Here is a 27,492-nt window from a genome sequence, read left to right as displayed (position 1 = left end):
GCCTGTGTAATACTGTGGCTAATTTCCTCTTAGTCCCCTCATCTAGGTGTGTCATCTCCTCCAACTTTTTACTGATCTTATCCTCTTTATGTCTATCCTCCCGTGCTACTCCCTCAAGGTATATCAACACTTCTTCTTCTAGTTCCTCTTCCCCGTATCCCATGGTGGGTTCCTCTTCATGACACAAATTTATCCTTCTGAATTCCTCCTCTTCTTCGATTGCACTCCCCTCAGCAAACTTTAACCTCTTCTCTTCTCCCTTTCTTCCTTTGACCTTGATACTTCATCAAAACTCACTACTGCATCAACTTCATTCAACCAATCTATCCCGAAAATAATTGATGTGTTCAATCCGGCCACTACTAAAAATGTTGCTTCGTATTCTTCTCCCTCTATCTCGAAGGTAATCAACACTTGTTCTTTAGATACTGCACATGCTTCACTTCCTGTATCGACTAATGCCTCGATATTCAGTCCACATAGCTTGATCCCTATCATGGGTAGCATGGGTTCTTTGGGAATCCCACTTCTTTCCTCTAGTAGATCTTCTCTCAGATGTCCACCATTGTCGTGTCTTAGTAGGTTTACTCTGGTCCTTGTAGCTCTCACTCCTGACTGGACCTCATCTGGAGTGTCATTCAGTTTTCCAGTCTCTCCGCTTCTTCTATATGCACTGTGTCATTCATTCGCCTATCCCATCCTCTCTCATGATCTCTTGGTTCTTCACTCCTTCTCCAATCATTTCTCCATTGCCGTTCACCACCATGGTTCCTGTACCTATGGCCACCACCTCTTCCTCTATAATTAGACGAATTACCAAAATGATTCCTTGGGTCATTACTTCCCCCTCGGTTTTGATCATTAGCTTGATTGTGTTCCTATGATCGAACAGATTCCAACTGTTCCAGTATTTCCATCAAGGCCTCCCTATCTTTAATTAGGCTCCCAGATACAGTTTCTTGCATTCTCCGGCTCATTCTTCTTTTTATCGCTGATATCATTACGTCATCACTCAGGGGTTGTTCCAAGGTCTCGTTCAATTCCCACCAATGTTCGGCAAACTCTCTCAACGTTCCTCTCCATGTACTAAGTGACTTACGGTGGAGTAGGTCCTCAATTGCTGCACGCTGATGACTTTTGGACCAGTGCCGGCCGAACTGGCCGTGCGGTTCTGGGCGCTGCAGTCTGGAATCGCGAGACCGCTGCGGTCGCAGGTTCGAATCCTGCCTCGGGCATGGATGTGTGTGATGTCCTTAGGTTAGTTAGGTTTAACTAGTTCTAAGTTCTAGGGGACTAATGACCTCAGAAGTTGAGTCACATAGTGCTCAGAGCCATTTGAACCATTTGAACCAGTATTTCTTCAAGAATTCCTCTTCAAACTGATCATAACTAGTAGTCCCTTCCTTCTTCCTGACTCCCCAAGCGAAGGCCTCACCTTCCATTCTATCTATTGCAAATTGAATCTTGTCTGAGTCTAAGATGTGCTGGGAAAACTCCTTTTAACCATTTCATAAATATCATTGGGCGCAACCCTCCTTTTGGTCTAAATTTCTGCCCTGTAATATTTTGGACGTACCGATTATCACTGCTCATCAAGGTAACGACTCTACCTTCCCCAACGGTTAAAGTGGCATTGCTAATTCGTTTATCAATTTCTTCTGTCTTGCTCTCCAATTGCTGCACTTCCTGTTGTAATTGCCTTACCTCCATTGCAACCCTCTTGTTATCCTCTTCTCGTTGCATGGCTATAGCATTTCTCAGATTGACAGCCAGTTGGTTTTGCCTATCTCCTATCCCCTTAACCGCATCATTGCATTGTTTCTGCATCTGCGTCACCTCGGCGATTCGATGATTGTAATTTGTTTCCACTTCGTTGGTTCTTTCTCCCAATTCGGCTATCGTTTCTTCAATATCGTCTTATATCTTTTTTGTTAACTTTCCTTCCATCTTCTCCACATCTCCCTGGACTTGGTCTATGCTCTTCTGTAGCTTCCTCTCTCTCTCGTCGATGACCATCTTCAGTCGTTCTTGTAACTCCTGCATTTCCTTCTTCAGATTACATTCCATCTTCATTTGCGATGTTTTGATCTCTTGTAAACCTTTCTCTAATGATGCGTTAGTTTCTTGTAAACCTTTCTTTAATGATGTGTTATTTTCCTTTATCAAGTTTACCAACATTGACCACTTATCTGCATCTTCTGAAATTGACTTATCTCTCGTCGTTTGTCCCGGTGTCTCGGGATAACTAGTTGAATGTGCTACTGGGCTATCTAATGACACTCCATAATCACTGATACCTGAATCACCTCTGTCTTCCTGTCCTATCCCTTTCCTTTCAACTACTACCTCACAAACCTGCTTATCTTCAGTAGACATGTTTGGTTTATTTTTAATGCACAGGCAAGTAATACAAAATAACCTCTAGTAAACCAAAACACTCCTAATTACCATGAAACTAATCAAACAATACCTGCAGTACCTTCAGTTAATCCCAAATTGATACAATATGCATGAGTACCGAACATAACAACCCTCAAAACCTAATAATTTCAAATAACAATTTTCACATACGCAGTTTATGTAAAATGTTTTAAATAAGATAAATCACACCACTCATAAAATCTATAAATGTAAAATCCTCAAAAACAATTAGCATATCTGTATAATTACCATTTAGACAACGCAGTATGCATAAATAAGTATGCTATATTTCAGAGTATGTTTCGCAAACTTTTCGGAAATTACTGTAATTGGGCACTTTTCCTAACGTGAAACTCAGTTTACAAATGTTTATTTACTGCGAAGACTGCACACTACAATTTAATGTTATGTCAACCAGTCGTCTTCACTCACCAACTGACGTTACCACGAGTCGCAATGCTTTGACGTTTGAAGTGGGCGTGTCGCTGTACTGCCGCCGGAGCCGCGTGAAGTCGCGCTGAAGATATGTGGCGAATCGTCGTAGTTTTCCTTCGGTTGCTCCGTGGCGCTGCAAGCGGGCGTAGTTTGTACTTCGGCTGCTAGATGCCGGGTTGGCACTCGGTGTCTCGAAGTCGCGCTGCGTGCTGTGGCGGGACGTCGTAGTTTTCAGCCGGCCGCTCCATGCCGCTGCAGGCGGGCGTAGTTGTAGTTCGGCCGCTAGATGCCGGGTCAGCGCTCGGTGTAGTGCGTCTGTGCTTGAACTACTCCTTGCACAGGTAGTTGGGATGACGTGTGAAATCACCTCGCAGATCGAACCTCTTTGGCGCAACTGCTACACGGGTCTGCGTGACGTCACTCAACAATTGCGTCGCCACATGAATTGTCGTCCGCATAACAGTTTATGGGTCCACATGAAGCTGTCCGATTTTCACTATTTAAAAAGCAATTCCAGTCACAACATTACCACTAAACACTTCTTTAAGGCTTTCGTGACGAATTCTTAGTTCGTTTTGCTGTTGTAATGTTCACACGTGTCTTTCTTTGGTGTTCACTTTTCACAGTTTTTCGCGCGGATTTACGCATTTCCACATTATAACACAGTTTATTGACACTATTATTCTTATCTAATATGGCAAGAAAAAAAAGTTTAGTCACAATCGTAAAATGCTATTATTTCGTATTGTTCAAAATGCACTGTTTTAGCCACGATTAAAAAGTTTACACTCTGTCTCAATCCAACATTGAAAAATATTTTCTTGCTTTAAGCAAGGTAAAATTACCTATTGTTCTTTACGATTCTTCCGAAAATTGCACATGTCCTTTCACGGTAAGCCAAGGGTGTAACACCTCCGATTTATGTATCCCGCTCGATCAGGATCTGAACAGCAGCCCAAATAAATATTAATTAATGTGACCGTGTACCTAATGGGGCTGGCAATCGGATTTGACTGCTACGGAGCTGTTACATTCCATTTTGTACTTCTCAAATTCTGTAATAATGAAATGTCCGGTGACAAGAAGAAACGCCAACACAGCTTCACTAATCAAGGACCTATATTCGTCTCAAAAATGCAAAAGGAAGGAGACAGCCACTGCCTTCGACATACATATTTAATTACGGCTAATGTCAGTACAGGCTTCCTCGCTATTCATTATTGTCACACGCAAATTCAATCACTGCAATCCAACACTGCAATCCAACACTGCAATCCAACACTGCAATCCAACACTGCAATCCAACACTGCAATCCAACACTGCAATCCAACACTGCAATCCAACACTGCAATCCAACACTGCAATCCAACACTGCAATCCAACACTGCAATCCAACACTGCAATCCAACACTGCAATCCAACACTGCAATCCAACACTGCAATCCAACACTGCAATCCAACACTGCAATCCAACACTGCAATCCAACACTGCAATCCAACACTGCAATCCAACACTGCAATCCAACACTGCAATCCAACACTGCAATCCAACACTGCAATCCAACACTGCAATCCAACACTGCAATCCAACACTGCAATCCAACACTGCAATCCAACACTGCAATCCAACACTGCAATCCAACACTGCAATCCAACACTGCAATCCAACACTGCAATCCAACACTGCAATCCAACACTGCAATCCAAATGATGCCGGCGCGGTAGACGCGAAACTACAAATATCGGCACAGAAATATCACTGATCACTCTCGCAGTTATACTTCTTCACTTTCCCGTATTATTCTAACACAAAGGGGTTAAACCGCGGCGATGGCCACCCCGTTTGTCGGTAAACCTTGCATTACAGCCACCGGCCTCCGCACGGCTCGGCCCGCAACCTGGGAACTGACTCAACTCACACTCGCTCTCGCAACGCGACACTATCGATTGTTTGCCCTACCGACCTGTGCCGAGTGCAAACTTATAGTAAGGGCCTACAGACCCCTTACACGTAGTGGCCGAGCAGTTCTAGGCGCTTCAGTCCGGAACCGCGCTGCTGCTACAGTCGCAGGTTCGAATCCTGCCTCGGGCATGGATATGTGTGATGTCCTTAGGTTAGTTAGGTTTAAGTAGTTCTACGTTCCAGGGGACTAATGACCTCAGCTGTTAAGTCCCATAGTGCTCAGAGCCATTTGAACCATTTTTTGATATATTTTCATCAAATGTTGCCTTACCACTTACAATTGGCCCACTTGTATTTGTGTAGTCACCAGCAAATAATTTTTTTTTGTATTTGTACAGTGATCTCCAACAGTACAAACATGTAAATGACTGTATAAACACCTGAAGATAGGCGCAAGCCCGAAACCGGTCGTGTGACGAATAAACAACCTTTTATTGTGACTGGTAGCGGATATTTTTCTACAACCCCATAAAGGAACAGTCACGGAGTTCGACAGCATCCACTATAGATAAAATTCATTCACGAAAAAAAAGTGATCTATTTAAGGAGAAAATTAGGTTTTGATCTTAATTTGCTCTAAGAAAGAAAACAAGGTACTATGGATAAAGAAAAAGGCGCTATTTAATTCCTTCTGAATTTGTTTGGTCTGTTTGTAAGTATATATTTTCTCGAGAAAATCAATACAAGCGTTTTCAAATGTTTGGATAATGCTTTACTTATTCCTCCTTTCTGAGGAGTATGGAGAGTTTACCATACGATCTTTGTCAAGAACATATGTTATGAATTTTTGCTTTGGTCGTTAATAAACTCTGTTATTATTACTTGTTCTTACATTTTGTTACCATATTTCAAGTTTTTCGAAAAAAGTATGGCCCCTCTCACCGTTCAGGCACCAAACTGAATAGAACACATTTCTCATAACACACCAGTTTCGGCTCTGATGTGTCAATGAAAACGACCACTCGTGACATGCGAGACTCAGTACAGGAATGAAACGCCAGGGGCGCCCTAGTAGACTCACGCACCACGGGCAGTTGATTGAGACAAGATAGTCGCTCATGCAAAAGGCTTAAAAAATGCTTCAAATGGCTCTAAGCACTACAGGACTTAACTTCTCACGTCATCAGTCCCCTAGAACTTAGAACTACTTAAAGCTAACTAACCTAAGGACATCACACACATCCCTGCCTGAGGCAGGATTCGAACCTGCGACCGTTGCGGTCGCGCGGTTCGAGACTGTAGCGCCCAGAACCGCTGGGTCACCCCGGCCGGCCAAAAGGCTTAAGCTATAGCTGTACTGTGTGCGGCGTTTCATCTCTGAGTCGGTCTTGTATTTGCTTCGGGAGTAGATGTAACGTCCACCGTTCGACCTACTTGGCACCTGAGGGCTTCTAGTTGTAATTATCGTCTCAGGGAGAATCCAAACAACTAGGGACTAAACTACTAAAATATAATCCCCTGCACATAAACGATTTCTTGCTCTCCTTGCTGAACAGGCCCTGACTACTGTGACTGACCAGAACAAGTCGAGTATAATACTTTACTATGTTAACCACACATGAGGGAAAGTTCACAAAAGTCGAGGAATAGCTCCGCTTCTCAGAACAAATCAAATACAATTCCTATACTGATAACTAATTCATTTATCATTTACTATAATCGCAACGAGAAATCCTAACGTAATTTACTACGCAACTGACACTGTCACACTAGGTTGGTGAAACCCGTAAATCACGTTCAAAGACGATTCTGAATAACACTTATATTTCCACGAAAGTCATACAAGTACGTTGACAAATCCCTGAATACTCTTACATCCATTAACATCAAAGACCAAATAAAGAGACCTCGACGTTATTGGATCATTACATGAATATGACGTAACAGAAGTGCCTCTAATTAGTTTGGTGTTATATATTCATTTTCAGCGGCAGATGTCAATCTTTTCTTTGGCATTAGTAGCATCGTCGACAGGCTTTTACTCTGCTAGGGACACTTTCAGTAAGAAGCCTGAATTCTGAAGAGGCAAGTCCAGAGACGGTAATGATGTTGGACTCCGGGTTCTGGAGCAAAGTCGACGTTTTAACTCATCACATAGATCATCATCTGGGAAGCTACTCCATCTCAGGAATGTTTTCTTCCAAAAACCATTGCCTCCGAGATGCTACTTTATGACACCTTGCACTGTCATGCTGAAACAATCATCGACTCAGAATTGTTCCTCAGTTGTACACAATGTTGTAAAATGTGTCCATATCCATCTGCATTTAGCCTTTTCTTAAGCGCAATAAGGGGACCATATCTTATCCACGAAAACACTCTCATACTTTAACTTCACCTCTTCCATACTTCACTGTTCCCACAGAATATGCTGTTCTCCAGGCATTTGCCAAATCCATATCCTTTTATTGGACTGCGTGGTTCATCATTCCAATCATCCTTTCCAATCATCTTCTGCCTAGTGACGTCACTCTTTTCAGGATCCCAAGCGTCGCTTAGCATTAATTACACAGTGTGTGGCTTATGAGGACCCCATTTCCTTAAACTTCCTACGCACAGTCGTTGTGCTGGCTGGACTGCTGATAGCACTTTGGAACACACGAATGGTTCCTTCGGCTGATTTAAGAGGGGTTTTTGCAGTTACCCTACTAAATGCTCCACTGTGCCTGTCCGTCAGTAAATGACGTCTCCCATGTCTTGATTTAGCTGCGGTTGTTCCTTCGCGTTTCCACGTTACCAGCAACCGACTCTAGCAGTTTTAGAACGGTTGACATGCTCCTGATGGGTTTCTTCCTTAGGCGACACCCACTGAAAAATGTCCGAAGTCACACCCAACCGACCTATTTTGCCCTACTGCTTTTCTACTAGCCGGGCAATAACCAAACTTCACCCCGCGTCCTTTCATACTGGTGAATCCGCTTTTCTTGACATCTAGTGGTTTATTTAATATTATATAGGGATCTCCAGGTACTTCTGGTCAGATCGTTTATCAAGAAACGTCAGTATCATGAAGAAAGGAGCAGCCTATGCTGATGTTGGAGGTGTCTGATACAGGCATCGAGGTTAAGCAAACTTTCCTATCACCTGCCAAATTTATTCCATCTGGGACCCTTCTCCAAAAGGCCATATAATTCAACTGATAATCACCTGTGATGAATATATTAGGTGAGTTTGGATGGATGATAAAACCAACACTTTAATCAAAGAAACTATCGTTGATGCGAGTCGTGAGCAAGTCACAGACAACGCAGAATACAGACCAAATATTATCCGGCTTTTAAACTATTTACTATCGCACGACGCATCAACTTGTCGATAACGCCAAGAGAAGCGTACATTTAAGATTTACAGCTGTGAATCCCACATTCACATTGGAATGAAATGGAACAGTTTTGGTCTAAGAAGCAGTTACACGCAGTAGCGCAAGTATTGTTTTCAACACAGTACTGCAAATTTCAGAAGAAAATTGTTTCCATCTACACGTGTGGAAATGTCCAGGATTGTTATTCTGATCGTGGTTGTTTAGTTCAAATGGCTCTGATCACTATGGGACTTAACATCTAAGGTCATCAGTCCCCTAGAACTTAGAACTACTTAAACCTAACTAACCTAAGGACATCACACACATCCATGCCCAAAGCAGGATTCGAACCTGCGACCGTAGCGGTCGCGCGGTTCCAGACTGACGCGCCTAGAACCGCTCGGCCACACCGGCCGGCGTGGTTGTTTATTAAGTGCTCTTCACTAGTCTCTATAATTTTTCGTGTTTAAATGTCAACAAGCCAGAGTGTCCTGTACCGGAAAAACATTTATGAGCCTCTTATCTTTCTGACATCCTGTCAAGGAAATGGAAGTACTTCCTTGCAAGGAATAGTATAAACTTTCACTGGCTACTACGAAAGAGATACGTGCATTTATTACTAAAGCCATAGGGACGTTTTGGACTTCAAAAAAGTCTTCCTTACATCGGATTAGAGTCCTGTTTAAACTGGTTATTTGACAGCTAGAGGGCTTAAACCTTGACTGCACCCACCACCAATGCGTCGGTGAGATCCTGCCAGTGTTGGCTGCCACTTAGTTGCCACTTCTGCTTCGCAAAACATTGTGCCGACCAGTCCTCAAGCAGGATACGTTTCTGGACGCGAAAATCCGCCTATTTAAAAAAAAATGCTTTGCTCTGGTTCTAATTCAAATTAGGAACAGATTTTTTGACACTTAGGAGTTCAACAGAGAGCTAAACCGCACTGTTGCCGTCGAGAGAGGAGTGTTGTAGCGGCTGCCTACAGAAAGTAGTTGACGCGATAGCGTCGCAAGTTTTGACGTTAAATGCCAGAAGCCATCTGATTTAAGTCACATGTAAGGGTCTGTCTATTGCCGAGTCGTTATTACATTTCACGTGATATTCTAGACAAGGGATCTGTTGAATGAGATATGTGAAAATGGGAAGCCGAGTGTATAGACATGGTCCAAGAGAGGGAATTTCCTTGTGTTAGCGTGCTGAAATATGTTACACTGAGGTGGAATACTTACGGGCAACGCTCTCAGCCACGACCAGGCGAGTGACTACCTGGCCTCTGGCGTCGTATAACCGACGGCCGTCGAGGATTCTACTGACGCCAAAGAGAAAGATTGTCGACGGCCACCCCTGAAAATGAATATAAAACAAAAAAAAAAAAGATAGTTCTTTTACGTCATATTCATGTAATGATAGAACAGCGGCGAGTTTTATTTATGTGATGTTTAACTGACGTTAAGTAGAGTAGTCAGCACGGCACACTTATATGACTTATGTATAAGTATACCTGTGTTATTAAGAAATGCCTTTGAGCTGATTTAGAAGTTTACACCAAACTGACGTGGGTTGCATGATGTATTACATTAGTGTTTCTCAGTGCGATTCTAATGAATTGACTAATAACAAATGAATTAGTGATAAATTTACGAATTCCATTTGATTTTTTCTGCGTAGCAGAGACTCCTTGACTTTTGTTCATTTTTTCTCACGTGTGGTTAGGACAGTAACGTTTCATACTCAACTTCTCAGTAGTCAGAGCCTGTTCACATTAAGGAAGAAATGGCTTATCTGCAGGGGGTTGTATTTTTCCAGTTTAGCCCCTGAATTTGAGGGCCCCCCTTAGGCGACAACACAGCTAGAAGCCCTCACATGTCAGTTAGGTCAGATGTGGACAGAACAACATTCAACTACTCCCAAAGCAAATAAAAGACCGGCTGATAGTGGAAGCGGCACACTGGTGAACCGTTTTTGCCAGATTCGACTGGTGGACAGATTATCGATTAGAAGACAGGTGATGCGCTTCGCATCTGGTCGGGGGTGTCAGACGTACAGTGTGGACAGCAGGCGCAGCGTGAAACCCTGAACAGCCTGGCGTGCTACGGTGGCTGGCGCGGACGGCCATATAGCCAGCCGTCAGGGAGGCTGATTCGGTGTCCGTGCGCGACAACTCGCTCACTCGTTTACTGCGGTGAGATCAACCCTGCAGAGTTTGGTAATGGGCTGTCTTGAATCCTAACAGGTCTAGGCACTCACCAATCCAGCGGCCACCGGTGGCCAGTACGACGCAGCTGGCATGGCAGCGAGACACCCACCGTAGTTGCGAACAGTTCGTCAGGGTGCGCAGACTGCGGCACGAAGCTCCAAGGGCCTGCAGCCCGTCCACAACACCACGTCAGCATCAGCATCATCATCTCCACGTGGCGTCGACTGACTCACCATTTATTTAACGAAAATAAAATAAGACAGTTACTGACACATGTTGTGCTAAGTAAGAAAGAGAGCTGGAAGAGTTAAATCTAGAGGCAGAAGATGTCAGGTAAGACATTGAAAGGGACGACGAGGTGACAATAGGAGATCCGACTGACGTGAAATTCTGTGAAACGGGGTAGATAATCTCCTTGGACTATGCATCAAGAGAAAGTAGTAGAGGATTTGAGAAGGTCCGACTGTCATGGAATTCTGTGAAACGGCGTTGATAAACTCCTTGGAAGGTACATCAAGAAAAGATAGTACAGGATCTGAGACGAAGGAGTTGTCTAGTATGTTGCACAAAATAATGAAAGTGCTGCAGGCCATTATAAAAGAAATCAACTCTGACTCAGATACTAATCTAGAATCTAAAGGACGCTAAATTCAACTCCCAGGTCTGAGACGAGCTTAATTTCTAGCCCCAAAGTCGGAATGTAGAGCTAAAGACCTGAAGTTAGAAATAAGATATATAAAACTAAATGCTATGGAGGGAAAGCAAGATCAATACTGACGCCAACTGCCACACGAGGCTGGAATTCAATCATGTCGTGAATCGCTAAGACGCGGCACAATGTCACAAATCTACAGTCATTTTCACACCATAATTAGTATCATCCGAGGACAGAAAGGCAACAACAAACTAAATCACAATATGAGGTATACATCTTTTACAACCAGGACTCAACATTTATTTATGAGACGCTGAAACAAATGAACTTCATAATTTCCGCATGGCTAGAGAATGGTTATTTGCAGCTTGTACAGCAACCAGACGGCAGTTGTAATAGTCGAGGGGCATGCAAGGGAAACGTTGGCTGAAAGGGGAGTTAGACCGGGGCGTAGCCTACAGTGAGCGAGTAGTAAAGGTTCAAATCGTTCAAATGGCTTAACATCCGATTTCATCAGTCCCTTAGACTTAGAACTACTTAAACCTAACTAACCTAAGGACATCATACACATTCAGGCCCGAAGCAGGGTTCGAACCTGCGACCATTATGCAAGCAGCATTTTTCCGTTTACTGAAAAGTAAGCATTATAAATTATACCAACTATTTCAAGTGAGAGGAATTTCTTCTTTACTAGGGCACTTTTTCAAAAGCATTGACTGCACAGTGTCTCGGGATTTCATGGTTTTTCACCATCAAATGGCGGAAAGCTCCCACCGCTACCATCAATTTCAGTTTTTTTCTTAGAAAAGAAGTGAATGTTACTCATTCCTTTGCTTATAAACATCAAGCCCCACTCCCTTCCTAATTCTGGAATTTCTAAGAAAACGATGACAAACCCCTCCAAAAATATTCTCCTAGACCCGCCACTGCGAGTAACTATTGTCTCAAATTTGGTGCAGTTAATGTAAAATTGTAATGGAAGATAGATCGCAGAAGAGAAATTAGAACGTTTCTTTGATTCAATGAATTTATGAAAAGATTAAAAACATCAAAATTACAGACACCCACAACACTGGTCTTTAACAGCTTCCTCTCCAGCAAAGGTAAGAGCAACTCTGCAACGATAGTATTGTATTGTGGTCTCATTGTTGTTGAAGCAAAAGATTTTCTGCTTCTTTAATTTTCCGCGAGTGATCAATTAAAAATAAAAAGCGATTAAAATTTGGGACGTGCTGTATTTTTACGCAACAAAGAGAAACTACACTCGAGGTCGTTCTTTTTCCTTCATTAGCAAGATCATGTAAGTAGATAAGAGAAACACAAATTAGCAGCTCCTCACCTTTTCAAGTTTTTGTCGCCAATTTACACTTGTATGAAGTGGTGTTTCCGAAGCTAGAGAAATAATAAGGTTTATTAAGCGCATTTTCTTTGGCATTTAACTTGAGTGAGATTTAAATATGACATCACCATACGCACCTCCTGCCTCAACGAATGGTGTTAGTCATATTTTCCCCCTTTGACGTTCCATAAAAGAATAGACAAGGAAAAAAGTTTTGCTGGAGAAAGTAGATATTAGACACAGTCATAGATGTCACGTGCTCATGGTATGACACATACCACGCAAATGGACAGGATAAAAGCAGATGTGTACACATGGATTTGACATCGCCATTCGTTTCCTGAGCTCACCAACGTACTTTTGTGTGGCGACATTTGTTAAGCTCGCATTGGATTGATGCTTTCAATACTCTGCACTAAAACGAAAACTCTGTTAAGTCGAACCATGCTCGTGAAAGAGAGCTTTCATGTTCGCAAGCTGGTACAAGGGAACGTGAACGTGTGATAACTACCTCCGTCATGGATTGACATACATAGGTAGTAATGACAACCAGCAGCCTCATTGTGTCTTGTGTTATGAAGTAGTGAGAAACGAAAGTATGAAACGTGTTATTCTTCGGAGACACTTGGAGAAGAAACACGAGGGACAGTTGGTAAGTCGATGGATTTCTTTCTAAACAGACACAGAGTAATGAAATGAAGTAAAAGGTTAGTGTCAGAAACCACGCTGGTTGACAATACTAACGCCAAAACTACTTTATCGTCATATCATATATCATTGCTAACTTCTAAGTCTCGGAAACCCCACACAGTTATAGAAAATTTCATCCTGCCAGTTACGAGTGAAGTTATGGTAAGTGATGTACGTTCTGAGGAAATAATCTCAATTCTCCTTGCCAACAATATAGTTAAATGAGGAATTGACAATGTGGAAGAACAATTAATTTCAGAAATTCAAGGTAGCTCATTTAATTCCTTACTGGTTGATGAAAGTACAGACTTGGACGGAAAAGCAAATCTATTGTTTTTCATCCACTTTGAGTGTAAAGGGACAATTTGCGAGGAACTTTTGTTCTGTACGTAGATTCATAGAACAACGGCAGAAGATGTGTTTTCTGCATGTATTGAATTCACTATAAACAACGATATTAGGTAGGATAAATGTGTAGCTAGCACTACGGACGGACCACGTGCTTTTACAGGTTTCAAAACAGGCTTAATGGTACTAGTGAAGACCCAGAAGCAAAGTATACTCATTGCTTTAGACACAGAGAAGCTTTAGCAGAGAGAAAAATACCTGAGGATTTGAAATGTATCATGGGTGAAGTTACCAAATTTGTTAATTTCATTAAATCATGTTTTCTAAATTCCCTTTTCTCACACTTTTATGTGAAGAAATTCGAAGTGAACAGTCAAGTTATCTTAGATGCTGAACCGCATTGGGTGTCAAGTCGGAAGGTTCTATGTCCTTATTCTGCGCGGCGGGTTGGAATAGATTAGCTGTGCCTTTCGTTCGCATTGATCCATGATGTGGAACATGTCAGAAAACAAGAACACATAAGAAATATTTACAAAAGGAACAGATATGCTAATTTACCTTCCAGAAATCCCAAATGAAATTGCCCTGATGGATGTGGAATCGACCAAAGAAAAAAAAAGTCTTAAGCATATTTAAAAGGATATAAAACTTGTCACCAAATATTATATGTTCCATACACTTACGTTCATTTGATAATTCTTAGGCTATTGTAGCCACGCATCATCAAATAAAAGAAATAGAATAAAAAAACATTTTACACCACTTACGTATAATGATCGCATTGGTTCTCAAAGTTTGTACAGAAGTCAGATTGTGCGCAGTACTCACATTATGTGATGTTATTAATAAAATGCACCCATCAATCGGTTCTGCTAAAAAATTCGTGGATGAAATAGGAGCTGACCACCAATAAATCCTTTAGACTGTTCTCGAAATGAATTTTATTGCTAGTTAAACATTTTACGGCTGCTGGCATATTATTGAAAATGTGTATTGCTGAACAGTGGTCGCCTTTCTGAACCACAATCAACCATTCTGAAAGTTACTCTTATTTCTAATACTGATTCCATGAATTGAGCTTTGAAAAAAAGATATATTTTTAATGGCAAATTTCATTAAGGAATAGATATCTCAGGAAGCAGTAGCTAGTATTCCCAGTACCTTAAATAGCTCTCTTCGGGACTTATTGAGTTCACACCACAAATAATTCATATTGCATGTTTTTGAGCTTGGAAAACCTTATCTTCGCTAGATGAATTGCCCCAGAAATAATTCTATATGACATTACGTAATGAAATTACGCATTGTACTTTATCTTCAATAAGGGTAGAAGCTGAATTAAGTAATTAAAATTTGTGCCGTAACCAGGCTGAACCCAGGTCTCCTGCTTACTACACTCCTGGAAATTGAAATAAGAACACCGTGAATTCATTGTCCCAGGAAGGGGAAACTTTATTGACACATTCCTGAGGTCAGATACATCACATGATCACACTGATAGAACCACAGGCACAGAGACACAGGTAACAGAGCATGCACAATGTCGGCACTAGTACAATGTATATCCACCTTTCGCAGCAATGGAGGCTGCTATTCTCCCATGGAGACGATCGTAGAGATGCTGGATGTAGTCCTCTGGAACGGCTTGCCATGCCATTTCCACCTGGCGCCTCAGTTGGACCAGCATTCGTGCTGGACGTGCAGACCGCGTGAGACGACGCTTCATCCAGTCCCAAACATGCTCAATGGGGGACAGATCCGGAGATCTTGCTGGCCAGGGTAGTTGACTTACACCTTCTAGAGCACGTTGGGTGGCACGGGATACATGCGGACGTGCATTGCCCTGTTGGAACAGCAAGTTCCCTTGCCGGTCTAGGAATGGTAGAACGATGGGTTCGATGACGGTTTGGATGTACCGTGCACTATTCAGTGTCCCCTCGACGATCACCAGTGGTGTACGGCCAGTGTAGGAGATCGCTCCCCACACCATGATGCCGGGTGTTGGCCCTGTGTGCCTCGGTCGTATGCAGTCCTGATTGTGGCGCTCACCTGCACGGCGCCGAACACGCATACGACCATCATTGGGACCAAGGCAGAAGCGACTCTCATCGCTGAAGACGACACGTCTCCATTCGTCCCTCCATTCACGCCTGTCGCGACACCACTGGAGGCGGGCTGCACGATGTTGGGGCGTGAGCGGAAGACGGCCTAACGGTGTGCGGGACCGTAGCCCAGCTTCATGGGCCGATACCCCAGGAGCAACAGTGTCCCTAATTTGCTGGGAAGTGGCGGTGCGGTCCCCTACGGCACTGCGTAGGATCCTACGGTCTTGGCGTGCATCCGTGCGTCGCTGCTGTCCGGTCCCAGGTCCACGGGCACGTGCACCTTCCGCCAACCACTGGCGACAACATCGATGTACTGTGGAGACCTCACGCCCCACGTGTTGAGCAATTCGGCGGTACGTCCACCCGGCCTCCCGCATGCCCACTATACGCCCTCGCTCAAAGTCCGTCATCTGCACATACGGTTCACGTCCACGCTGTCGCGGCATGCTACCAGTGTTAAAGACTGCGATGGAGCTCCGTATGCCACGGCAAACTGGCTGACACTGACGGCGGCGGCGCAAAAATGCTGCGCAGCTAGCGCCATTCGACGGCCAACACCGCGGTTCCTGGTGTGTCCGCTGTGCCGTGCGTGTGATCATTGCTTGTACAGCCCTCTCGCAGTGTCCGGAGCAAGTATGGTGGGTCTGACACACCGGTGTCAATGTGTTATTTTTTCCATTTCCAGCAGTGTATATAGGTACATTAGGCATTACACCATTGTAGCATTATTCTTACCATACCTGCATGGACTACCTAAGTCCAGTCCCCTTCATAACACTAACTTCAAATCTTCAGTCCATTTTCCCTTCTCATATCGTCACTATGCCAAGGGTCTCTGAAATTGAAATAGCACCACAGCTTTGTACGTAATGGGGAAATCCCGGACTTAAGACAGTCAGTGCAGCTCTGGTACCCATAACGCTTCAGTGGTGAAATGGTTGGTACATCTGCCTAGTATGCCGGAGACCTGGGTTCAAGTCCCGACTGTAGCAGAAACTTAAATACATTGCTTCAGCTTCTATCCTTATTGAAGATAAAATTGAGACTCATGTGCCTCTGGAAAAACGTAATTCCATCAGATCAATAAGCATAGTACGCTAACTTTTTTAATTTTTACATCCCTTGTGTCTGACAACATTCGCAAAGCAAACAGATATTTGTTTAGGTGCTTCAGCTATGTGGTATGCCCCTAGCGGTTAAATTTACTATCGATGATGAAAGGTCATTGATATACACAAGAAAAAGTAATGATCCTAAGATAGAAACTTGGGGGCACCACGTGTTACGAAGTGCGATTGTTTCTTTTAGACAAACAACATTCTTTTTCAAGTGAGAAATTGTATGATTTTAAGTGCTTGTTTAAAGTGGCCTATTTGGTAGATATTTTCTTCCTTCTCAGTGAACTTAACTTACATTTTCCAGGAAGAGATGTGTGTATTCTCGAGGGACCAAACTGCTAAGGTCATCGGTCCCTAGACTTACACACTACTTAAGGGGGGTAGGACGTCAAACGGGCCGACTTGGAGCATGTGAGGCACCACAGGACATTTTAATTTTCACTGTCTATACTTTAGCCAGTAAATTCATAAAACTGTCAGCATGACCAGGAAGGATTCAGGATTCACACTCATAACAGCGGAAGTTCAAAAACATAAAAAAATAATTTTTTTTACGTGTGAAATTCCATCATTTTTTCACTTACTATTGGCTGCATTTCTTGCTATAGGTACACTTTTCTTCATGAGTAAGAGAAACTGTTCGATGAATTTTGCACAGCATACAAACCATACCTACAGGTGTCTGAAACTCTAGAATCTATTTAATTGATGAAAAAATGAATGAACTCTTACGTTTTAAGCTTTATGTTTAGAAAAAAAATTTGCAGTTAATAACCTCAACTTTTACCATAGTTTTTAATAGATTTGGAAAATTCTAGAGTTTCATACAACTGTAAGTATGGTTTGTATGCTGTGAAAAATTCATCAAAGAATCTCTCTTACTTGTGAAGAAATATGTACCTATAGCAACAAATGCAGCCAATAGTAAGTGAAAAAATGATGAAATTTCACATGTAAAAAAAATTATTTTGTTATGTCTTTGAACTTCCAATGCTATGAGTGTGAATCCTGAATCCTTCCTGGTCATGTTGACAAAGTTTTATAAATTTATTTGTAAAAGTATAGGCACTGGAAATTAAAATCTCCTGTGGTGCCTCTCCTGTTCCAAGTCGGCCCGTTTGAAGTCCTACCCCTCTTAAACTAACTTATGCTAAGGACAACACACACACCCATGCCCGAGGGAGGACTCGAACCTCCGACGGGAGGGGCCGTGCAGTTAGTGACATGGCGCCTCTAACCGCCCGGCCAAAGGTAGAGATGCTAATATCGTCCAGGCTGAGAGTAGAGTTGAAGCAACATTTAAGAAACTGCAGCTGTGGCCACTACGAATACAACTCAATAATTATTCATCATTTCCAATGGTCAATAACTTCACTGATTCATCAGGTAAAATACTCTATGCTAAAGTGCACAAAACATTTGTAGGATACTTAAGAGCATTAGCTGCAAGTTCTCGATAATATTTCCCTGTCCCACAATATGATGAATGTTGGACTGAAAATCGTTTCACTAATGTAGAAATCCTTGACGCACAAGGTACGACTCTACATGTTGTCTTCTTTGTTTTTCGGTCTCTTCTTTCCGTAGCTGACACAGAAGAAGAACAGCTTTTGGAACTATCCTGCGATGCAGCATGGAAAGATAATGTACTTTGTAACTTTTGGCTGCGTGTGCACTGTGAGTATGTAACACCCCACCAATCACTTATCTGGTTTTGATGTGTGTTCACCCCAGGTAGTTGACTAACAGATCAACAGAGAGTGCAAAACTGCCGCAATGTCGGATAACGTAAAGAAAGTAATAAGGCCCTGTGACTCCTGATTGAACTGCGGTGGCAGTGTTGACATTAATTGATTCAGAATTGATCCCTTTTAATTAAAAAGGGGTGCACATTGATGTTATATTCAGCTATTGAACACCAGATGCAAATATTGAACATAAAATTAATTAAGAAATTTATTTTAACTCACGATCTTCAATCATCACATTGTATGACTCTCCTAACAGGCAGTGGTAATAAATTGTGTTTGCGTAGAGCAAAGCGCGATAAATCAAAAGTAATTCCTATCGACTGACTCAGGCGTAATGCGAAGTGTGAGAGGAATTCTACAATACACGGCCCATGAAACCCTCGTGGAAACTTTGCCGACGTGATCCAACAAATCAATCAGTGGCCAGAGCGGGCGCAATATCACCGAATTCAGTGTGGCGGAGCGGTGTCGTTGTGCGGACGTCGGCTGGCCTCGTGGTGCTGCAAGGCTGCGCTCGTCTATTCACTCCCAGCTATCTTGCTCAGTATATAGCTGAATTCAGTGTGAAATTGCTATAGTCACGAACACACATATTTTGACCTCTGTTACCGCTCCACCGTAGCTTTGCGCGGCTTTCTCGCATGTTTCACTGAAAACGGGATGACGGACAGTTATCAACAGGCGTACAAGTTCTCCGTCTGCTTCCCGGTACACCAGCATGGGACCAACCACCCACTCACTGTCACTCATCTTAAGGCAGCTGGAGGCCGCGCTCCGTTACCGCTTTCTCAGAGCTTGAGCCGCTCTAAGCTGCCTATTGTCACTTCCCTTCACCGCTCCCCAGGCGCACGCAGCGGTCAACTCTGTATACTGGGCTAAACTAGCCTCCAGTAAATCGACGCATTTCCACGAAGTGTTTCATGTCGTGTGAATTACTTTAAAAACATCACCCGACATTAATTATTCCAATACGTCCATAGTATACCCTCTACAAGATGCATTGTGCCTTGTCAGTCATTTTTTTCAGCCCTACTGTTTGCTCAACGTGAGTTAGGTGATCTTTAATGACTTCATGTAAGGGGCATAGTTCTTGCCATCTTTCATAGCCTCTCTCTTCCAATCAGTTTTGTAATACAGGTGATGACTCCTATGGTGTTACCACCTGTGGCACAAAATTAATATCTCCATAACTGGCATTTTAATCCGTTCGCGTGATTAGTTACGGGCGATTGACTACCACTGCCTCCTCTCTGATGCAAACTCCCACTCATCCCTGCAATGACTGGATTTAATGTTAAAGACGAGGTCATTATTTAGTCTAATTTTACTTTAATCTCTGCCGATTTCTGAGACAGTTATTGGTCAGAGTGCTCAAAAGAGCAGGAACACACGTCGCAAGGGGCAAATACACATGTTTAAGCACCTCTGTACTTGTCATTTGAATGGCAAGACCCGCAATTATAACTTAAGGTCCATTCACTCTCAGTTATCCATCCCTACTCGACTTAAATTACTAAAAACATACATGAACAATATTCGTGTAACATTTTGTGAAGTTGATAGTGGTTGCTCTCATTCTATTATATGTGAACGCCCATTTGACATTTAATAAATAAATTTTTTTTTGTGTCTCACTGTCTCTGGACGTTTATATTGTGCATGGTGTAAGTGCTATCTTTACACAATTCAACAAGGTCTGGCCCAGTCCAGTGTCTGGATTGTGTACACACATGTACCTTATAATATATATATATATATATATATATATATATATATTATATATATATATATATATAAACCAAAACGACAAGAATCATTGCGTATTGAGCAACCACTGTTGTGTATTTGTAACAAGGTATAGGTATGAAATCTTATTCTAACACAAAGAGACGTGGCATGACAAATATATGACGTTTTAACAAATGGAACATTTACAAAATCATAACCTTCTTATAACAAAATTCATAAACAGAACAAATGAGTACTTTACGTTCGTTGAGGCGCATGTTATTCATTTGAATCCACACTGACACACTCGCACACACGGCACAAGTTTCTTGCAGGAACGGAAGTGACATTAGTTCTGATTAGCAAGTTGAGGGATGGCTAACGGCTGAGAAGAGAGCAACGTCGATTACCGAGATGGCGCCGCAGGCACCCACATCTTCTTGAGGCAGGATGGTTCTCACCTAAGAGCTCATTGTTGACATCTTGTCCGACAGGCCCAAGGTCCCATCGGTGCATCTATGATCGGTGACCTCTCGCAGCTCAGCCACAGGTCATTGCTCCTTCTATAGACGCTTTAGGGCAAGGGAGGGACCGTGATCGGACGAGAGCCTATTTTTAGATCGGGTCCTCAAAGTTGGTGTCATTAGGCACAAAAGGTCAGCTGGGCTGTCGCTGCATCTGACGTGGCAAGCAACAAATATAGAAACCTTCTTGGACCTCGTCATTGCTGCCCCCGATCCGCACCGTGTACAGAGACCAGGAGCGACCTCTTTGTTGTACACAGAGGTTCTGGATCTCACCTCTCCTTGGCTGCTGAGTTGACCACCGGCCCCATCGACTCAGGGCGTGGTCTGCATGCCATCACCATCGTCAGCTGTGTGCTCCCCTCATTGCTGTCGTCCTCGTCCCTTGTCAGCTCGTGTGTGGTGTGCCAGGTGTCGTAGCTTCAACTCCCTCTCGCTCAGTTACGCCACCTTAACAAATTAAGACAACTAATTTTAGTACATGGAAAGTGCTGATGTTTAACCATCAGTACCACACATTCTTTTTTTTTTTAAGAAAATGAAATTGTCTCATTACAAAAGGAATGATTTTCTTGTTTGTAAATCAACTTCAGGATCAATTAAAATTGAAATGTAACAGAACTTTTTTTATACATAAAAATAAAAAATGTATTTGACAACTTGCTTCACAGTCATTCACACACACACAATCAAGGGATAGGGAATCAAAAATATCTGGACAGGATCCCATCACCATTTCTAACTACCAGTTCCTACGACTAACACGGTGTTGGCCAACCTGACTACATATTTACTATTTACTACTTTTTATCGCTAATCTTGTTTTTTCTTCTGAGTTCCCTATGTGGCAGACGTACCTCTTATTGTACCTGCGAACAAATATAAAACACAACAAACTTAGACAGGTGTCAGTCTTACCACGTTTTTTGTTGGAAGTTTGGATAGCGCCCTTTATCGTGTTCTATTGCGACACTTCTTCTCTCCTCTATTTTCTTCCCGTTTTCTCCTTTTGTCACAAATGGTTTTATAAGGCCTGTGAACATGTTTCGGATTAGCAGTGTCACAATGGCACACCACAAATGTAGCTCACTGCTCACACTCGCAGTTGTTACGCTATCTTGGTATCAACAAGTATTTATGGCGTATTAATGCTTCTGTTCGCTCTGTAAATGATTACATCCGGTTCATTTTAACATGCACTGGGTGCGCTAATTCACGCAACTGCGCATAGCTGTCCACCCCTTACGTATTCAGGGGCATACGAGATGCGTCGGTGCGTCCTCGTATCAACCTGCGGGACTGGTCACCTTAAATATTGAAACGTCCCCTTACAAAAATTATACAAGACTGTGCTTAAACTGACACACAATATTTTTTTAGCGCAACGCAATCTGACTTTCAGTAATCCCTACAAGAGAATGGCCCTGACTAAATTAACCTATACGTTTAACAAATCACTTACCTCACAAAAATCTTCGTTACTCGAACTACTGCAATACAGCGAGCGCTACTACTGCCAGCTAAATAAAAGATTCAAACTACGGAAGTCACTAACTACTGATAGGCATAGTTAGTAAATGAAAGATTTTAATAGAGAACAAACAATGTATTTACCTTAATAGTGTCGAAAAATCATAATATACATAGCAGTTCATGACATCCAGTCTTACAAATTTCAAAACTCCGCCATTTCTCTCCCCACAAACACCACTGCTGGCGACTCACCTCCAACTGCGCAACGCTACGCGCTGTTCACATCCAGCTGCCGCTGCCCAACACTACAATGGCAGACAACAATGCAAACTAGCCACAGACTGCACACAGCACAGCCAGTGATTTTCATACAGAGCGCTACGTGGCGTTACCAATAAGAAAACCTAAACAGCCTACTTATATAGCCCTCATGCTCCCCACAAAAAAATTTTACAAATTGTTTTGGGCAGTGGCCAATACAGATTTGAAAAAATGTTTTCATAATTACAATAACAAAGAAATCAAATGCACACACTTATTGATACAATGTTGGTCAAAAGCTAAAATTTTCTCACAGTCCATAAAGACAGTCCTGATCGTTCATCACAGTAAAATAGCAGTGTTTTTCTCAAAGTCTGAGCAGTAGAAGAAAATGCACACGGAAGTAGTGGATTTCCATGCAGTCTTGAAGAAGTAGTATTGTCCTTCCAATGAAAAGACAGTGCTGACTCTTGACATGCAGACAGGTAATGGGCCACAACAGAACAAACCCACCGCAGAGTCAGTCGAAGTTGTGAAGAATATTGGTAGGTAGGTCATCACAGAGTAGACCCACCGTAGTCCTGATAGAGATTACGGTATTGGTGGGCCACCAGAGGTGCAGACCCACTGCAGTCCTTGTATAAATAATGGTAATGGTGGGTCATCAAAGGTGCAGACCCACTGTAGTCCTTGTAGAGATAATGGTATTGGAGGGTCATCAAAGGTGCGGACCCACTGTAGTCCTTGTAGAGACGGCCAGCAGCCATCTGTTGCGACTGTGCAGGTGCACAATCACCATCGAAGAGTCTTGCGGAGAATATAGCAAGTCCATAACCACCACTTGTGCACTCACAAAGTTTTTCGAATTGTCCTTAGAACCAGCAATGCTGTTATCCAGTCCCTTGCTGAGTTATTAACACATGTGCAAACACTAACAGTCCCTACTTCTCACATATTGTCCATATACTGTGACCAACAGAAACGTGTGCAGTGAAATGGAACTTACAAGTTAATAATATGATGAACTGGTGTCAATTACAATTTTATAACATAAGAATACAATTACAAAGGTACAAAATACATCATTAAAGAACATAACAATACAGATAACATTTGTAGCACAGGCTTTACAAAAGAATCGAAATAACATATACATCAGTGTTACAGGAATTATGACATGAGTACATATATAAAAGATCAGAATAACTTTAGAAACATCAACTTCACACATGAGCATTAAAACAGAACAGAATAAATAATGTCTAAACATCTTTACAAAGAAAATAACATATTATCAGAAAAATTCTACAACATAACTCTTATTAGCTAAACACATAAAGACAGGAAAAACACAAATATACGAGAGTACACAAACACATAGCAGAATAACACAAGAGGAAAGGGCAGGGATTGTTTTCAGTGTAACATTTGGTACTGCAGTCCAACCTAAAACTTCATTCCATAGATCTTTTGTCTTATTTCAACATTTGTTTCCACCAAAAAAATCCTATCCAAGCATGCTTTCTGTATTTATATGTTCACATATTTCTTACCTCATTATTTATTTTCCATTATCTTACCTCATCATTTATTTCCAAGAAAATCCTAGGTAAACTTGTTGTCCCTAAACCCTACTTTTTTGCTCATATCGTCTTTCAAAATACTTTTTTGGCCAAACCATTTTCTTATAGCTTCTCAATGCATTTCTTCCAATTCATCACAACTCGTTCTCTCATATAGCCTACCCCATCTTAAGCTAACTTAAATCTACTGAGCTCAGGTGCTAAACTAAGGAACGAGGCAATGCAGCAGCACAAAACAATTAACACAAACAGCAATAATAAAAAATACAAATGGCAAAGCAAGCAGCATAAATCAGCAAAGCAAATGCAATATTACAACTAATATAAGGCAATGTGCAGCAAACAAGAAAAATAAATCAGTAGTAAAACTAGATTAACAGAGTAATACAAAGTGAAATTTAATAACACTATGCCTGGCAAACAGCAGCAGCAAATGCAATAACTTGTATCTAATCATGAAAAAGCTCAAGCAGAAAAACAGTACACTAAAGACAACAATGCAGATAAGGGAAATGTATATTCACATCATAATGTCTATGTAATTAAAGTGGTGCACCACAAAAACCTATTCTACAAAAAATTACCAAGTACTTGAAAAGAAAATTCTGTATGCAATTCCTGTGAAGGGAAATGTCTTTTTGTGCTCCTTTGTTATTTTGAAGTACATAATAAAGTTATTATTTGCTGGATCTGTAAGTGTAAAATATTTATATTAATACATCTATAAAATTTTATTTTAACCAATGCTGCAGTGCAGCTAGGAACTAGATATTAAACAAAATAGGCAAAGCAAGGTGTGAAACGTCATTCACTAACCATATGGCATTTCATAACGCAGTAAACAATCTTTCAACTAGCAAGACAATAGACATGAAATGTTTCTCATCATTTCGTTTCAGTAAATATCATAAATTAAGAACTCTACAGTGTAATCATGTTTTCAAGTTTGAGGGTGTCGTATTTATGATGCTTTCTACAAAGTTATGTCAATAGCGAGGATAATGGCCTCTTTTCTGTTTTTTCACCTGTGCCTCTGAAAGGCACACATTAATGGCTTTTTTCCAGGCGTCTGTTGCGCAGCTGGGTGCCCACGATGCATTACGTGAAGTTGGTCACTTAACTTTCTTACCGACAGCAGTTTCCGCTACAGTGACAGTCTCATATCAAAATATTTCACAGGTCAAGAATTTGCGTTACAAATCTGTAGAAACAAAATCCTATTGATATAACGGTGTCCAAAAAATTTTCGTTGGCATTGTAATACATTCACGCATTTACATACATTTTATAACTCTTAAAGTACGATTCTTGGTGTCCAACAACCTTTTTCACAAACCAGAGTCCCTAACCACTACTCATTATTCCTTACCTTATTACACATATACATATTCGTCGACACTTCTTCAATATTTCATCATAATAAATACATAGCATAATCAAATTCCTCATATAGCATCAGCTTATTGATCATAAACATACCGCAACAGCATAATACACATAGTCATCGTAATAATAACATCATAACACCTCAGTCAACTCTCAAAATCGTCGTAGCTTCCTCCAATAATTTCAAAACCTAAAAAAAATTCTTTGCTCATGTCAAAAGTGTCATCTGCCTCAAACGTACTTTAAAAATCATGATCCCATACCAAATATGTCATTCAAAGCTCTCATAATATCACAATGGGTCCGAAAAAATATGAACAGTTCACAAAGTACAGACAAAATACAATTTCGTAAGTGTGAAGTTATCCAAAGGTGTAATTGCGTAAACATCTGTCACTGCTGTAGTAAAAAAGTTTGTCTCTCTCAGTTAAATGATCAGATAGCTGTGTAATTATGTGTTAGAGAAATACGGTACCGATGTGTAAAATTGTGTAAGCAAATACCATATTAGCTAGGGCTCCTTGTGCTTGCCAAACACATGATACACAAAGTAAGCGTGTACCCCCCTGAGGATTAATGTAATTATACGCTCAGGTATTACAGATTACAGCAATGGAATGAAATGTATCACGGGAAACTTTCTTTGTAATTCAAAAATCTTTAAAAATAAATATTTGAAGTATAAAATTAATCAGTCAAATACGTGTACTGTAGCGCTAAACTGTGCGTCTTGTTGCAACATAATCTCTCTGGAAGTGTCGTAGTTATCGTCCTCTGAAAGCTAAGTTCTGCAGAAGTCAATGTACTTATCTCATGATAAACAAAAGTGAAATGCTTTGCGTATAGATATCGTAGTTATTATGCTTATTGGCGTGATGAAGAAAGTACTGTACAGTAACGTATTGTTGTGCCACGAAAAAGGCTGTCTCACTGTTGCTATATCACAAAAGTTACTACTAAAACATGTTTTACTTTCGAGAATAATACAGAAAAACTGTGCAGATATAAAACAGAAACACTGCAAAACCAACATTGTAAATTGTCACTCATTAGTAGCATCGTGATAAAATCGTGCAGCTGTCACAAACTAACCACTGTGTCATCTGGTATCTCACAGAAAGTAATTTAAATCCAGAATGTATTTTCAAGTAAACCAAAATGTTTCATTAAAATCTCATTAGCAGTACTGGTAAATGTCCTAAGTATGTGAGCCTTATAGTCATTACGTAATCATGCAACTAACAAGCAAGAATGTACACACACAATAACACTGTTTCGTCTGTTCACAATAACAATGCATTCGTAATTTCTGTTTAAATAAGTTCTCTTGGTTCTTGAGTGGATAGTTAACTTTAAAACATAGTTGCATGTTAACAGTTTCTAAGATTGAAACAGAGTACTAGTAACGTGAAGTGAAAAATTTTATAGCAAAGACTAAGTTAAAAAGCAGATTCTCTCTCAACAAATGGTTTTACATGTGAAATGTGGTGTAACCCTTTGCTCTTCCTAGTATGCAGAGTTTCAACTTTAACGCAATTATCATGTAGTATACGTCGGTAAAGAATACAGGAATTTTTCTCAAGGTTAGCGTCTATGTTATTTTTCCCTGAGCCAGCGGGCACATGTGGCTGCCTGCGGTGCGAGTCATTGTCTGTTTCTTTGTTGGCGCGCATCGTTACTGGGATTAGGAGACCTAACTTCTACAAATTCACCTTGTCGAGAGTGCCCTGCTCTGTTTGAATCTCGCCAGTCGTGATGCAATTCAAGTCTGTCGTTACGATTATATCGTCTGTCGTCATGTCGGTAGTTGCTGTAATTTCTTTCTTGTCGGTTAAGTGGTGGAGAATTTCTCCCTGAATTATCACTGCACGGTGGACCATTGCGTCTGAAGTTATTCTGTCTCCCGTGATAATAATAGTTCTGGTTGCCATATTGTCTGTTTCTATGACTGTCTCTGTCATATTCATTACTACGGAAATGCGATCTTTTTCTGTAACTATTACTCTGCCAGTGGTTGTCATATGGGTGGCGTCTGTTTTGTTCACGATTTGCGTTGTAAGAATAGCCTTGTTGTGTCCAGTTTTTATTTCTTTCATCGCGGTATTGTGACGGATGTGATCTGTAATTGTTGTGCTCCTGTTTTCGCGTTCTGCGATTGTCAGTGTCAATTTCCAATTCTTGTAACAGTCCCTGAAAAGCTTCAGTGTCGTCCT

Source organism: Schistocerca americana, chromosome 1 (genome assembly GCF_021461395.2).
Source record: "Schistocerca americana isolate TAMUIC-IGC-003095 chromosome 1, iqSchAmer2.1, whole genome shotgun sequence".
Taxonomy (NCBI): Eukaryota; Metazoa; Arthropoda; class Insecta; order Orthoptera; family Acrididae; genus Schistocerca; species Schistocerca americana.
This window is presented reverse-complemented; position numbering follows the sequence as displayed.